This window comes from Apodemus sylvaticus, chromosome 18, assembly GCF_947179515.1.
Source record: "Apodemus sylvaticus chromosome 18, mApoSyl1.1, whole genome shotgun sequence".
NCBI classification, from domain to species: Eukaryota; Metazoa; Chordata; class Mammalia; order Rodentia; family Muridae; genus Apodemus; species Apodemus sylvaticus.
In genome coordinates, this window is record NC_067489.1 from 36,722,763 (window position 1) to 36,728,376 (window position 5,614).

Below are 5,614 nucleotides of genomic sequence, written 5' to 3' on the forward strand. Positions count from 1 at the left end.
ATCTGCAGCCAAGAGACCCATGACAAAGATTCTCTGCTTATAAAGAGTCTGAGGTCCTCTTGAGTAACTTTTCCATTTTTTAGATTAGTGAACTGAAACTTGTGAAGTCCAGTCAATTGCACTTGCAAAACTATATAAAAACATATCTAACTTGAAGCTTACAGCAATACATTTTCAAGTTAATATCTTCATGCTATAAGGAAAAATAAATTATTAGAGGCATTGAATAATTTCCATGTGATTAATACCTTAAATTACTTACTAGTAGTGAATTATGAAGAGCTTTGGGATATAATTTTAACATCATGAGCAGTATTCATGCTCAATCCTTGTACTGAAATAAAAAATTTTAAATACCATAAAAGAGACTACAAAATTTGTATATTAATTAACCATATTAAATACTTGTTTATCCACATGCCTCTTCCTAAGTAGTCACAGGTTCTATCTAATCTGTTTGGTAATTCTTATTTATACGAAGATCATATTTTCTATGAGAAAGCATTTCTGGTGATGCTATTTTATTTGCTTTAGAATCAAGAGTACTATCAACCAAGATTTTATTTTATTTTTGACAAAGATTTTAACGTAAAACAATTACCTTTATACAGCAAAACCAGACTCTAGACAGAATAAAAATCTTTCTGAAATTTTTTGTAAATGGCATTTGTTTTCCCACTTCACACTGGTTGACATTAATTTTTGTATTATACTAGATTTTCTTCAGTGTACGATATGCCTTTGTGTTGTAGTTTAGAGAACTTGACTATCAAAGGATAATAAGAAGTCTAGCCATCACAATGGTACATCTGTATGTTGAGAGGAAAGTCATAAAACCAAGTTCTAATGTAGTTATCATTATTATTTACTATCAACAAAGTTTAGAATTTATAATAGATAAAAATACTAGGGTAGAAAAGGAGAAATGGCTGTGTCTATTGGGTATACCATGTACAGAATTAGCTAAACTCAAAATTCCAGATAACATATGTGGTGTTTTCCTGTAGCCACAGCATTTTTTCTTTAAAAAAACCCAAATCTTTATTTGATGATCATTTTTAGAAAGACCTAGAATTATCTAGAAGGAAGTAGCAATCATGCATCTGGATTAATGTGATACAATGCAAAAATATGAATATTCTTTCATTTGTAATTTCATTATAAGGACATTGTGCTTTTATTTAATTTATTAATTTTATAATAACTTCAATACCTGGTATACCTTATTGTAACTGCTTGGCTCTGGTGTCAAATATTATAATCATTATAAACAGATAGTAAATGTTACTTGGTACCTGGTTCCTTAACATGCAAATCTATAGAGGGAGAGGCAAGCACATGTAATGCTATGTACTTTTCCTAGCTGCATGGTATTTGTGTCCTAAATGCTGCCTAAATATGTAGTATAATGTATAATGTAGAAGAGTTAATTTTGTTCCAAGTATTTAAACATGCACATATGTAGATTTTAAAATGCATAAGTCATCAGAGAAATGAAATAAGTTTTGAAAAATTAAATTTATACTATAAAATTATATGGAATTTGTCTTAAAACTAACTCAAGAACAATTATAATAATTATGATATAGAGGGATCTTTTACAGACATTGTTGGGCGTGTGTCAGCACCAGTCTGCAAATAGAAGAGAAGAATTGGTGGCTTGGAAATTTAGCCAAGTGATCTGGTGGGATAGGCTTATATCTGACACATTTTATAGAGGCATTGGTCAGCGCAAGTGACTGAGAGGATCCTGAGAGTTTCTGGAGCCTGTGAAAGGTAGAAACTCAACTATGATTTCTTTCTCAACTCAATAGCATTCCCTTTCTTGAAGTCTTCATTTTTACTTCAGCCTCAGGCAGTTGTACTTAAGCATGAACATTGACAACAAACTGGAATGATCACTTCTTGACAACAAACTGGAATGATCACTTCTTAAATGTGGCGGCATAGATGAAGTGCAGTGTTCCAGGACAATGGCTGTAATGGGTGGAGTGTCTGCCAGTCCGCCATGTCTGGAGAACTGCAGGAGTCAGTACTTCAGGATTGAAGTTTGCCTCACCAGGAGACCTTTGCTGCAGGCAAAGTGTTACAAGAGAGTGAAATGGGACAACAGGATATGACACCCCATGATGAACTCATGGTCCACAAGGAGACAGTGAAAAAGGACAAAGAACAGATGGACACCCACAAGTGGCTTACTCAAGGACAGCAGCATGCTCTTAATGTCCCTGTAAGTGTAAAGCAGGAAATTATTTTTACTGATGTATCTGAGCAACTGACAAAAGACAAAAGAAAAGTCAGAGAGCCAGTAGACTTGAAGAAGAAGAAGGATAGGAAGAAGAAGAAGAAGAAGAAGAAGAAGAAGAAGAAGAAGAAGAAGAAGAAGAAGAAGAAGAAGAAGAAGAAGAAGAAGAAGGAGGAGGAGGAGGAGGAGGAGGAGGAGGAGGAGGAGGAGGAGGAGGAGGAGGAGGAGGAGGAGGAGAAGGAGGAGGAGGAGGAGAAGGAGGAGGAGGAGGAGGAGGAGGAGGAGGGGGAGGAGGAAGAGGAGGATGAGGAGGAGGAGGAGAAGAAGAAGAAGAAGAAGAAGAAGAAGAAGAAGAAGAAGAAGAAGAAGAAGAAGAAGAAGAAGAAGAAGAAGAAGAAAAGAAGAAGAAACATTGTGCTCCTGCAAAAATCCCTAAAATAAATGAGGATAGATCACTCGGTTTGAAAATCTCTAAATCTCACATTCGTGAGCAGTGCAATGCTGCCCTTAGAATGATGTCACTTACAGAGACATGTCTTCATTCATACAGATGAAAAACCATTTCAACGTAGCCAATGGTACATGCGTTTCATACAGAAGTACCTGCTTCAGAGACATGAGAAGATCCATACTGGTGACAAACCATTTTGCTGTGATGAATATGGTATGGGATTCATACAGATATTACATGGAAAGGCACAAAAGAACTCACAGTAAAGAGAAGCCTTACTAGTGTGAATACTGCAATTGGTATTTTTCCAGAACAGATCATGTATTGAAACATAAATGTATATTCTGTGAAAAAAATCATAACAAAAAAACTAAACAGACGTGCCATCAAAGGTGGCCTTCTGACATCAGAGGAAGATGCTGGCTTTTCAACATCCCCAAAAGATAATTCACTGCCAAAAAAGAAAAGGCAAAAAACTGACAAGAAATCATCTGGGATGGACAAAAAGTGTATGGGACAAAACTGACATGAAGAATGCAGAAGAATGCAAATTGATCCATTCTTATCTCCTTGTACTAAGCTCAAGTCCGAGTGGATCAAGGACCTCAACATAAGACCAGACACACTGAAACTAATAGAAAAGAAACTGGAGAAGACCCTTGAGGACATGGGCACAGGGGAAAATTTCCTCAATAGAACACCATAGCTTATGCTCTAAGATCAAGAATTGACAAATGGGACCTCATAAAACTGCAAAGTTTCTGTAAGGTAAAGGACATTGTCAAAAGGACAAAACGGCAACCAAAAAATCGGGGAAAAGATCTTTACCAACACTACATCTGACAGAGGGCTTATATCCAAGATAAAGAAAGAACTCAAGAAGATAGACTCCAGAGAGCTAAATAGCCCCCTTAAAAATGGGGTACAGAGCTAAACAAAGAATTTTCACCTGAGGAATATTGAATGGCTGAGAAGCACCTAAAGAAATGTTCAACATCTTTAGTCATCAGGGAAATGCAAATCAAAACAACCCTGAGATTTCACCACACACCAGTCAGAATGGCTAAGATCAAAAAGTCAGGAGAAAATAAGTGCTGGCGAGGATGTGGAGAAAGAGAAACACTCCTCCACTGCTCGTGGGGTTGCAAGCTGGTTACTACCACTCTGGAAGTCAGTCTGGCGGTTCCTCAGAAAACTGGGAATGATACTTCTAGAGGACTCTGCTATACCACTCCTGGGCATATCTACCCAGAGAGATTCCCCAGCATGTAATAAGGATACATGCTCCACTATGTTCATAGCAGCCCTATTTATAATAGAGAGAAGCTGGAAAGAACCCAGATGTCCCTCAACGGAGGAATGGATACAGAAAATGTGGTATATATACACAATGGAGTACTATTCAGCCATTAGAAACAATGAATTCATGAAATTCTTAGACAAGTGGATGGAACTAGAGAACATCATCCTAAGTGAGGTAACCCAGTCTCAAAAGAACAGTCATGGCATGCACTCACTGATAAATGGATATTAGCCTAGAAACTTGGAATAGCCAAGACACAATGCACATACCAAATAGTCCCCAAGAAGAAGAATGGAGTGGCCCCCAGTCCTGGAAAAGCTCAGTGCAGCAGTGTAGAGGAATACCAGAACAGGGAAGTGGGAATGGTTGGATTGGGGAACAAGGGGAGGGAGAGGGCTTATGGGACTTTTGGGGAAGGAGGATCCAGGAAAGGGAAAATCACCTGAAATGTAAATAAAGAATATATCGAATAAAAAAATGAAAAAAAAACTGACATGAAGAAAGACAAGAATGATTACCCCCTATTCCTCAAGGACTAAAGTAAAGGATGAGTGCCTGGGGGCAGTTGAAATGCCGCATTCTTCAATGTGAGGGTCCCATTTAGACGATGCATCTAAACTACCAACCAGAGTGCACATGGAGGGACCATAGCCCCAGCTGCATATGCAGCAGAGGATGGCCTTGTTGGACATCAAAGGGAAGAGAGGCCCTTGGTCCTGAGGAGGCTGGATGCCCCAGTGTAGGGGAATGCCAGGACAGGGAAGTGGGAGTGGGTGGGTAGCTGAGCAGGAGGAAGGAGGGGATGGGATAGGGTGTTTTCAGAGGGGAACCAGAAAGGGGATAACATTTGAAATGTAAATAAAGAAAATATCTACTAATAATAACAACAACAACAACAAAAAAGAAGATGCATCTGGAGAAATACACCCACCCAAGTTAGTTCTCAAATCAGTAGTAAGAGAAGTCTACACAGCCCTTGGAGCAAAGTCAAAGCATTTCACCCCTCTCCACTTATGAAGACAGCAAAGTTTTCAACTATGCATTTGAGCTTGCGGATGAGCAGGCATTACAGGACTCAGAAGGCAGTGCTGACATCGATCAACTGCATAACTTGTAGGAGGGGCCCAGCAAACCTGTGCACAGCAGTACCACTGGCTGAGACTCTAGGGTGATTATTCCCACGTATGTGCACTCATACTTGCATGAAATCTCAGTCTGCACGCAAGTATTTAACACAATTTTTGTAGAGAATACTTATGGGCACTTTACAATGATTTTTCTATATTGAAATGTTTTTATTCATACATTTTCTATTTTTTTAAATCTGGTGTGTGTGTGTGTGTGTGTGTGTGTGTGTGTGTACCTCAGTGGGGTTGAACCTAGGACTTAGGAATGCTGGGCATTCTACCACTTAGTTTTATCCTAAACTATTACCTTTTCCCTCTTAAGATATGTTTATTTGTACTCATTTTCCTTTACCTTTTACTCTTTTCCCATCCAGTTTATGAGCTCAAACTGGATGTGCTATGGAATGCCTTCAGGCAGGCACTATCAAAGTTAACATTTCTAGTTCCCTTATTTCTGTAGAATGTCTTCAATAACTGTTCCCTTTCTT

The 5,614-nt window shown here is 38.4% G+C and overlaps 1 pseudogene; it reads left to right on the forward strand.

Annotated features, from left to right (window-relative positions):
• The first annotated feature begins 1,904 nt into the window (after positions 1-1,904).
• On the forward strand, positions 1,905-5,158 carry LOC127668996 (zinc finger protein 148-like; annotated as a pseudogene).
• The last annotated feature ends 456 nt before the right edge of the window (positions 5,159-5,614 follow it).